Source organism: Humulus lupulus, chromosome 3, assembly GCF_963169125.1.
Source record: "Humulus lupulus chromosome 3, drHumLupu1.1, whole genome shotgun sequence".
NCBI lineage: Eukaryota > Viridiplantae > Streptophyta > Magnoliopsida > Rosales > Cannabaceae > Humulus > Humulus lupulus.
Window position 1 is genome coordinate 76,248,985 of NC_084795.1, and position 11,570 is coordinate 76,260,554.

At 36.9% G+C, this 11,570-nt stretch overlaps 1 non-coding gene across 1 annotated transcript; it reads left to right on the forward strand.

The window, feature by feature from the left end:
- Positions 1-748: 748 nt before the first annotated feature.
- On the forward strand, positions 749-854 carry LOC133828092 (small nucleolar RNA R71). The gene has a single exon (XR_009890734.1). It is a non-coding gene; the product is annotated as a small nucleolar RNA R71 (small nucleolar RNA).
- The last annotated feature ends 10,716 nt before the right edge of the window (positions 855-11,570 follow it).

The window sequence follows — 11,570 nt, forward strand, 5'->3', positions numbered from 1 at the left end:
TTGTCAAGATTGGCCTTTCGGAATCGTTGAGGATAAGGAATATTTGGTGTAGGCTCGGTGTATTTCGGTTGCTCTGTCTTTGGAAGGTCTCCAGTAACCTCCTCTTATGCTGGACTAATGACATGTTGATCCTCTGTCTTCTTTCCCTTGTCATCAACTGTAGGTCCATCATTCTTAGTCCCACTCCTCAAAATGACAGCTTGACATTGCTCTTTCAGAATTACCTCTGTGTAACTAGGCAAATTCCCTTGCTGTCTACTAGAAAGTAGTTTAGCCAAATGACCCATTTGTGTCTCCAAATTCCTGATTGAAGACCTTGTCTCTGTAATGAATTGATTTAATTGGTATGGCTGAGTTGTTGGTGAGTTCATTGGAGGATGTGGTGGTGGATGAGATGGGCATGGGATTGGATCATAACAAGGCCTAGAATGTAGTCCATAAGTCGGTTGATGAGGTAGATACTATGGTTGTAAACCTTGGTTATTTTTCCAAGACAGGTTAGGGTGATTTTTCCACGCAGGAGTATATGAATTTGAGTAGGTGTTGGGTGCAGGTCTTGAAGAGTTACCACCTTCTTATTCTTATGCTCAGTAGGCCAATTGTAGTTATTCATGGTCATCTCTTCCAGTAATTCATAAGCTTCATTAGTGCTTTTCCTTATAAACACTCCTCCCGATGCTGCATCAATAATTGTCCTTGTATTTCCCCTAAACCATTGTAAAATGTATGCACCAGTAGCCACTTCTCTATTCCATGATGTGGGCACTTCCTTTGCAACTCTTTAAAACATTCCCACGCATCATATAAAGACTCCCCATCCAGCTGGTGGAAGTTATTAATCTCTCCTCTATATCAGGATGACTTTGCAGGAGGAAAATATTTACCAAGGAATTTCTGAGTCAAGTCTTCCCTAGTAACTATAGAGTTGGCTTGTAATGAATTCAACCAACTCTTAGCTTTGTCTTTTGATGAAAATGGAAATAATCTTAATCCGACAACATCGTTATTCACCCTGTTCATTTTGAATGTCGTACACAACTCTAAGAAATTGGTGATATGGAGATTGTAGACAAATTGTGATCCCCCAAATCGTTTGGTAATCCCCCAAATTGTACACAATTCTGTACCATCTGAATAATCGAGGGTTTTATCTCAAAATTATTCGCCTCAATAGTAGAAGGATGAATACTTGATTGTATCCCTGTAACAGTAAGGAGTATATAGTTTCTCAAAGGCGGATCGACTTCAGTTGCATTACCCAGATTTGCATTGTTGTTCACACCGTTATTAGCATTCTCATACATGGTAAAATCCAACCTTTTCTTTATCTTTCAGTTTTATCTACACATTCTCTCAATTTCAAGATCTATCGGTATGAGTTCTTTTTGTCTACTTCCCCGCATATACCAATAATTCCCGAAACACAATACGACCTTGATTCGAATGAGAGTAAAATATAAAACCAAATTAGAACAAAAAATAATTAATTTTGATATTGGAAATTAAAACCCCGACAACGGCGTCAAAAACTTGATCGCAAAAATATGATACGTAATCGATTCAAGTAATATAGATAGTAAATAAAGTATCCTTCCCACAAGGACTATCAACCAATTAGCAATGAATGCTTTTAAATTTCTATTTGGCTATTGAAAATAGAGTAATTTTTAAACTAAGACTTAAAATTAAAATAAACTTTGTAATAATAAAGATTGATTCAATAATTAAAAACCTAGGGTATTAACTTCATCAACTTTTCATTCTATCAAATTTACTAATCAGTTCTAAATCTATTATTTTTATTCTAATAGCAGGTTAAAAAAAATCGATTCCTATTCTTTTTCAAGATATAAGATCTCAACTTATATGCATGTTTTCTACATCTCTGTGATAAACTTAAACATATAGCAGGCATTAAGCATAGAAACCTAATTACTACACAATCCATACAAGTACTTTCGTTCAATATGTAACCTATGTCTATATAACGATAGCATAGTCAATTCTCATCTTTCGAATTTTGAATCAAAATCATAAATCAAGCAAATATTGATCAGGTATTTACTAGCATTAAGCAAACATTATATATAGATTAGAATAAAGAAGAAGAATCTATAGAACATCATAATAAGATTAAAAAAAAAACCAAGTGACTACATTAAACCCTAGATAGAAGTGTTTAGTTCATATTAGACATGACTAAAACAACAAAATAATTATTCATAAACATAAAATTCAATGACTTGAAGAAGAAATAAAAAATATGAAAGTGCAGAAAAACTAGTCCCATAATAAAATTTAATCTCTAAGTGCGTAATTAAAATCTGGCCTAACCCTAATTAAAAATTAAAGTCTAAATTTATATTAAAAAAACCATGAATTCCTTTTTCTCATAGGCGAGCTGCGACTTAGTGTAGAGTCCCATAATATTTACTTAGCTAGCTAGATAGTAGTAGTAGTTAGTATTAGTTTGTAGTATGTTAGTTACCGTGGATTTTGGTTCAAGCCGGGACTTAGTTGGAAACTCATAGCAACAGTTATGGATTTTACAAATTTAACATATAGTTTAAGAATATTAATTATAACATAAGGTTTGATTAATATTGCTGGTCCTAGATATATTGTGTATTATAACCTAAGGTTTAGATAGAATTAATAAAAGCATGACACTTGTCATAATCATGATTATTAAGGGATTAAGTATTTTGATGAATAGTTTTAATAAAAGAAAGATCTAGAAGCTCTAGAACCTTCCAGCAGCTGCTAGGATCCTATAATGACTTAGTCAAAGCTATTTATCCAATTCAAATTATGCTAAAAAAGTGCAAATACGTGTTTGATATATCAACGTATGCCGATATATCGCTGCTATATGACCGATATATTGCCTACAAAAAACACGTCGACTTTGCACGAACGATCGAACGGGGCTCGGGAATATAGGGGGAGGCGATATATCACCTATTGGGGGGGGGGGGGTGATATGTTGCCTCCAAGTTGGATTTTTGAAAAGTTTGTGATTTTGATTTTAAAATTAGCCTTAACCACTTAAACCTGCCTTTGAACGATTTTGACCGAGTACTGGGCGTCTGTTGAATGAAAATTCAAATCTTTTTCATTTTATAATCATTTATTTATTCAAATTAAAAGGGGTTAGTTTCACTCCTTGAACTTTATAAATAGGACCTAGTACTCAACCATTTTCTTCATTCTTCAAGTATTTGATCAGAGCCTCCAAGTTGCTAGTGTTACTATAGAGAGACACACTTGGGTTTTGGGTTGAAAGCTTTAACATTCTAAGCTTTTCTAAACACTTGGGAGGTGAGATATAGTGTGATTTTGGTATTGAGGTTTAAATCAATCCATAATGTAACACCCTACTTCCTTAGAGCCGTTACTAAGTGAGTTAAAATCGTGCAATTAACTCGCTAATCGAGGTTTTAAGACTAAAGTGTAATTAAACCATAAAAGAAGTCACACACTTTGAAAATAATTCCATTCATTGAATATTATAGAGCGTTAAACATTTGGGATCCCAAAATACTGTTTAGAAATATTTACAACTCAAAAATATAATTGAAGTCGACTAAACGAAAAAATTAGGTTTGATACAAGCGTCTCCCAAAAATACCCCTGGTCGTGGCAGCCAGGCAGGCCAAACATGTACACATCGGCTCACGCTCTGCATACTCATGGTTGGTCGACTTTCCCCTTGCCCTTACCTGCACCATAGAGCACCCGTGAGTCGAAGCCCAGCAAGAAAACTCACACAAGCAATTAACATATGCACATCTTTCATTCAACACATAATCAAACCGTCAACAGGCTAAACACATATGACCATGCCGTCCCAGGAGCTTTACCAAGCCCTGGATTCGCGGTCTACACCGTGAGGATATCCCAGGTATCCTATAGGGTCTCACCCCGAAAACTCGCACTCCACGTGCTTGACGCTGCTCCCAGCCCCTTGCCGTACTTGGCATTGCTGTTCCCGGCCCTCGCCGTTCCCGGCCTTCACCATTCCTGGCCTTCATCGTTCCTGGCTCTTGCCGTTCATTCACATATATGCATGCATAGCATAATTTCAGCAAATACTTAAACACGTATAAACATATTCAATGGGGGCTACGCCATGCAACATAATCATATAGGGCCGTGCCCTGCAACACAAGCTATAGGGCCTCGCCCTGCTCTATGGGTACAACAGTTTTCTTACCTGTGTCCCGAGCTTTCCAAGCACCTATGTCTCAAGCACAGTCCCCTAGTCTGAGCCTTGCTGAAACCCTAGCCACAACGCATCAACAATATCCATCCATCAAGTCTAATCCATTAAATAATTTTGGGTCATAATTCTAGTCTTCGAGACCTTGAATTCTATCAATTCGGGTGATGAAATCCATCCCGAGCCTTAACTTTTGGATTCTCGAGCCTAAAACCTCCTTGAAGCCCAAAAACACACTGAGTGCCGTGGCCCCATGAATCCATGCCGTGGCCCGCCTCAACCAGAAACCCCAACCCCAAAACAGGGCAGGCGCGCTGCGGTCCAAGCTAGGGTGTGCTGCGGCCCGTCCTTCTTCCTGGCCACCAAAATGCTCTAAAGGGCCGCGACTCAGCAAGAACAATGCCGCAGCTTGACCCTTCGAACCCAGAAAAATCCTCCCTTTTTTACCTCCAAAACCAAGCCAATTTACCCCAAAATCAACCCAAAAATCCAAATCATTCATCCCAGAAGTTCCACTACATTCTCAGCAACGAAACCTAACAAGAACTAACCCCAAACCTCATCTAGAACTCAAGGATGATTCTTCATCTAGCTCACATGCATAACTCTAAAATACCAGTAGAAAACCAACATAATTCTTCAAGTTAAAAGCTTACCTTAACCTCTGCTTGAATCCACAAATTGAAGCTGAGCTAATCCCCAAGTCTAGGGCCAAAATCCTTGCCTAATCTTCAACATTTCTACTTGGTGTGGCTTAGAGGAAAAGAGAGAGAGAGAGAGAGAAGAGGTTTTTGGGTCGGTTCCTTAATTTCTGAAGGCTTCCTTGGTTTTGTTTTATTCAACTTAAGTTTCTAAGGCTACCTCAAAGGCTCGGGGTACCAAAAACGTCCCGAGGGAAAAATGGTAAATTTCCCCAATATTCCCTCCTAAACATTCTAACTTCAAATATATCTCCAAATATTTATTTTCATAACCGATAACCCCATAAAACGTCCAATGCCTGAGATACCCCTCGACTCACCCCGAGTCGGGTATTTCGACTCCGTTGTGACTTTCTAGCTAACCGCCCTCTAGGACTGTCTCGGATCGTGCGAACCAGATATATCACAATAATTACATTTATGCCATTAACGGGCTAAAATTACAAAACATGCCCTACACGATCAAACGGGGCCCACATGCATATTTAATTCACCTAAACATGCATCTCTAATCACATACTCATCAAAATTCACACATAATAATAATAAATCACTTATTGCCCTCTAGGCACGCTAATCAAGGCCATAAGCCTTATTAGAAAATTTGGGACGCTACACATAAGATCATTCAAGGTATTCTTATCCCTAAGTTCAGTTCTTTATGGTTCTTTAGTTTTCTTTTATTCAGATCCTAATTCTTGTTTATGATTCTTGATTAGGTATTTAAGTTTCTTGAAACTTAAGGTTCTTCTTGGTAAGTTTCCTCTTGATGGTTTAGTTCTCATTTCATCTTTATTCTTTAGAGATTCTCACTATTCTTACTGTTGGATTTTAGGAGTGTTCTAATCCCGTTCTTGTTCACAAATATCCCGGCTTTTGGTAAGGAAAATATGATAGATTATATGTATTTATGTTTATGTTATGATATGTATATGTATAATATATTTTTTAGTCCTTGGGCATATGACTTGTTTAGATAACAACCCCAAGAATAAGTTTTTAGTCGCTTGGGCATATGATTTGCATAGATAGCAAGCCCCAAGATTATTTATCATTTTCATGGGTTAGAGTTATGATTTACCCTACCTCGACTAGTGGAGGACCTAGACGGGTTATCATATACTACCATGTGATCTAACCTACTTCGATTAGCAGATAGAGGACCTAGATGGTTTATCACATGCCATGTTAATGAGTTAATGGCCATTAATATTGTAGTCCTATATGATATATGTTTTTTTTATAGTCATATGTTTTATAGTATATGTTTATGGATATAGTCTTATGCTTATGATTTATGAGGTATGTTTTTAGTAGATTTTCCTTGTTGGGCATTAGACTCATTCCTTTATTTTTAGTGTGATGCAGGAAAATGATTATGGAAGGCGGAAGGATTCATGGCAGCTAGCCTTGTGTGTTAAGGATGAATGGATTCAATGGACTACGAGTCGATCGAGGATGGCATTATTTATTTTTAGTCTTTTAAATTATGTTTTGATGTAATTCTGCAATTTGTACTTAAACAATTAAAGTTATGTTTTATGTTTTATAACGATGGGATCCCATACCATACCACATTTTATTTTATATTTTTATGTTGTTTTGTATTGGTACAATATTTTGGGTTTCAAATAAGGCTATGTTATTTCTCATGTTTGTATCAAAATAGTAGTAGCTATGTCTAGTAGTTTTAATGGTCCAAGTCTTAGAAATAGTATGGTCATTTCAGTTGGTATCAGAGCAATGGTTCATATGCATGAAGTTCTCCTTGATACACTCACTCAATCTCCGAATCTAACCACCAATGTAAGTGTTTATGTTATAGTTATTATGTTCATGTTATAGTTATTATGTTTATGTTATTAGCTAACGTTTTAGCCCTTGTGTTTCAGTTAAGAATGGATGCAGCCTTGACCTATGAGGATATCTGAGCCATTAAGGCATTAAAAAGTATTAGAGAGCCAAGGAATACAGTAGGAGTGTTAGAAAGAATCACTCGAGATTACTCTTATTCCACAAGGAGATAGTTCACCTCCAAACTACTAAGCAAATCATGATGAGAGCTACGGAGCAATATGTTTTAGTAATTAGGCTTTTTAAAGATTATCCTTCTGTAATTTTAGCTTTAGAAGAAATATGGGAGACTATAGATGATGAAGATAAATTACTGGTAGCTATGATATATTATTTTCTCATACTTAGATTCACCTCTAAGATAGAATTCCAATTCACTAATGAGAAAACATAGAATCTTTATGAATCTTCCCCGAGGAAATTTTGAGGCTCAAGATAATGATGATTATGAAGAGATAGATGATGATATATTAGATTAAGGGTCTGATGTAGAAGATCGTGATTTTTAAATTAGTTTATTTTATTTTATTTATTTATTATATTTGCATTTATGATTGTACTTAGTGAAAACCTTTTTCCAAATGAATATTATTGTTATTTTTTTGAATGACATGTATGAGTTTGATTTTCTTTTACAATCATAATGAATAATAAATTTATTAAATAATGACCAAGTTCGGTGAGGGTGGACACAAATCAATGGACTGGGTTCTATATTGAGAGTTAGGGGGCCATAATAGTGGGAACGATTCTACTGATCCCAGCCCTCCCTCAATATGGTTAACTTTGGAACAACGACGAGTTTCGAGCCTGAGAATTAAGTCATATAGGATGATTAGAAACACACTTAGAAAATAATAAAGATGGCTTATTTTTCTAAGTATAGAAACCCACCCTAAAGATAAATAAGGCTTATATGATTTTTCATAAGAAATCATAATTAATAGGTCTGAGTTATGTTTGCTTAGATTAAGTTTTTTCCTTAGAGCCTATTAGGATAAGTTCTAACATGTTTTTCTCGACTGTTAGAACTCTGCTGAAGATGTCACTCAGACGGTCTGCACGCACCAATGCCAATGCCTCTAGCATCACACATGAGACTAATGAAGCCCCTCTAGTTCGCAGAAGGGGAGCGCGTGCTACCAATACTGCTGCTAACAAAAGTGCACTGCCGTCTCCGGTTGACAACACAGCAGAAATTGTCAGGCTACGACAACAAGTTGAAGAGCTGCTACAGCAACAGCGACAACAGGCTCAGCCTGTAGAGTCCAAGAACTTTACTTAGCTAGTTAGATAGTAGTAGCAATAGTAATAGTTGTAGTATTTTTATGACTGTGGATTTTGGTTCAGACCGGGATTTAGTTGGACAACACTTGTAGATTTTCTAAGTTTAACCTATAGTTTAAGAATATTAATTTTAACCTAAGGTTTGATTAATATGACTGATATTGATGGTGATATTTATTATATTATAAGGTTTAGATAGACCCAATAAGATAGTAACACTTGTCTTGTGTATGTTTAATGATAATTAAGTATTTTTGAGGAATACGTTTATTAAGATCAATATTTGAATATCCTAGGGTCTGTCAGCAGCTTTGAAATCGTTAGAGGACTTAGTCAAGGCTGTTTACTCAATTCAAATTAGGCTGAAAATGTGAAATTTCGTGTTTAATATTTCAGCGTATGCCGATATATCGCAGCTATAGGGGGCGATATATCGCCATATGGGGATACGAAAAACACGTAACTTCGCACGACCACCTCGATGAGCCTCGGGCATATTAGCCCAGGTGATATATTGCCTACTAGGGGCGATATATCGGCTCATTTGAAGGACTTTTGAATGTTTTCAAAACCGAGCTCATTTTAATCTTTAACCTCACGATAAGTCCAGCATCTTTCTGACCGAGTCTTCAGCCTTTGCTGAACGATAATTCAAATATTTTTCAATTAAAAAGCCATTATTTTATTCAAGTTAAATGAAGATCTTTTCATTCATGAAATCTATAAATAGGACCTAGTACCCAGCCATTTGTTCATTCATCAAGCTAAGTTCAGAGTCTGCAAGCTGCTAGGTTATTTTAAGAGTGATAAACACTTGGGTTGGGGCCATAAGCTTTATCCTTATAAGCTTAATAAACACTCGGGAAGTAAGGTTTATAGTATATTTCGGGTTCGAGGAGTAGTTCGGTCATAGAAGCATTAAAGGTATTCCAAATTCTAGTTCATTTCTATATTGTTTCCTTAAGTTCTTATAGTTTTCTACTCAAAATCCTAACTTTATTCTTTATTCTTGGTTAAGAAATCTAAGATCTTGAACATAAGATTCTTTGTAAGTATATTTTCGATGGTATAGTTCTTTCATTCTTTTCATCCCTTTTTCATTAGTATACTCACCTTTCTTTGATGGTTTTTTTAGGAGTGTTCCAAAGTCCCAATCTTGTTTTCATATCCCGGTATATTTGGTAAGGAAAATAGGATAGGATTTTATATGTTATGTTAGGATTTATGTGTTATGGTATATGTTATCTTATGGTTTATGTGTTATGTTATATGCTATATTATGTATGTTGTAGACTTGGGCATATGACTTGTATAACTAACAAGCCCCAATAAATTTATGGGCATATGACTTGCTTAGCTAGCAAGCCCCACAAATCTAATGGGCATATGACTTGTTTAGTTTACGAGCCCCAAGTAATAATGGCCATTATAGTATATGTGACATATGTTTATGATATGTTTTAGTCTATGTTGCGATATGAATTTTATGTATATGATTTATGTGTTAGATTTTTCTTGCTGGGCATTAGGCTCATTCCTTTATGTTTATATGTGTAGGAAAATAGCTATGGTGGCGGTAAGGTTCTTGGCAGCTTGGGGGTTGTGTATTGAGGCAGAATGGAAATGGATGGATTGAGCGTTCGGTTCGAGGATGAAGTCGCTTCTTAGTCTTTTAAAAATTATGCTTTATATGTATTTTCCGCACTTTATTTTGTAATCCATTTATTTAAAGTTATGTTATGTTTTTATTTTAAAAACAATGGGATCCCATATCCTACTTTAAATTTTATGTAGTTTAACATTTGTCTTACAAGTTTTAATGGAGTTATGATTATTTCACTTGTGAGTTTTATTAAAGATTAGTGTCTATGTATAGTAGTCATTAATGGTCCAAAGTCTAGAGTAGTTGGGTCATTACACAGTTGCAACCACAGACTCAGACTTAGACTCAGCCTCAGCCTCAGCCAGAGCTGCAACCACAACCTTATGTAGAGTCGATCTTAGTGCACATGAACCTCAGCAACACGGATCACATTTCCTGTGTTTCCTATCTTTTAAAGAAGGATGCTAGAATATGGTGGGACTTAGTTCAGCAGACTCATGACGTTGCCACTATAACATGGAAAAGATTTGTGGAGCTGTTTCACAAGAAGTACTGCAACTCGACAGTTATCGCTACAAGGGTCGAGGAGTTCACCAGTCTGAAACAGGGTAACTTGACGGTAGCAGAGTATGCTCAGCAGTTCGACCGACTAGCCAAGTTTGCTCCAGTGTTGGCCCCATCCAATTTTTTGAGGGTTACCAAGTTTGTTAGAGGACTCAGACCAAAAATTGAGCTAGGAGTTAAGCTAGCAAACCCTGGAACTACTACTTATGCCGATGCTCTAGAAACGACTATAGAAGTAGAAAGGCTTTAGGCGAATGCTAGTAAGGAGGAAGCCAGTAAGCCTGAGCCTAAACAGCAGAGTCAACCTCAGAATGGTTAGAACAACCACCACAACAACCATCAGCCCAACAACAATAATGGTCAGAAGAGAAGACATCCTGACAATAAGCAGTCCGACAATGATAAAAGAGCACGGACAAACAATGAAGGTAGTAGGTTGGGTTATGTAGAATACCCGCAATGCTCTAAGTGCCAAAAGAAACATCATGGTGAGTGCCATACAAACACCAAGGGATGTTACAACTATGGTCAGGAAGGTCACCAGAAGAGGGAATGTCCATAGCTCAAGCAAGAGGAGAAAATGGACAACAAGATGGTTCCTGTCAGAGTCTTTGCCTTGGCCCAGGGAGAAGCTGAAGCTAGTAATAAAGTGGTCATAAGTCATATTCCTATCCTTAATAATGTATGTTCAGTATTAATTGATTTGGAAGCCACTCACTCGTATATCTCGTTAGGAATGATAGAGAAATTAGACAAACCTTGTGAAAGATTTAAAACTAGGTTTGTGACGGAATTGCCTTCGGGTGAAGTAGTCCTATCATCACGGATAGTACGAGGCGTACCAATCAAAATTGAGGATGTAGAACTAGAAGAGACCTGATATAGCTGGAGATCAAATACTTCGATGTGATACTGGGCATGGATTGGCTAACAAGGCATGGCGCAACCATCGACTGTAGACGCAAGAAAGTGATGTTCGAGACTCTTGACGGTCAGAGGCTATGTTTTATGGGAAAGGTTTCAAGACTACATTTGCTGCTTATTTCATCTCTCAAAGCTCAGAGGATGATAGAAAAAGGATGTCACACATTCTTAGCTAGCGTCACAAATGTGTTAAAGGAAACACCACTAAAGGTTGGAGACATCTGCATTATAAAGGAATTCCCAAAGGTATTTCCTGATGACTTACCAGGGTTGCCGCCGACTCAGGAAATTGACTTCACAATCAGACTAATACCAGGCACCCAGCCTATCTCAAAGGCACCATACCGGATGGCACCTACCGAACTCAAGGAATTAAAGACGCAACTGCAAGAACTCTTAGACTTGGGTTTCATTA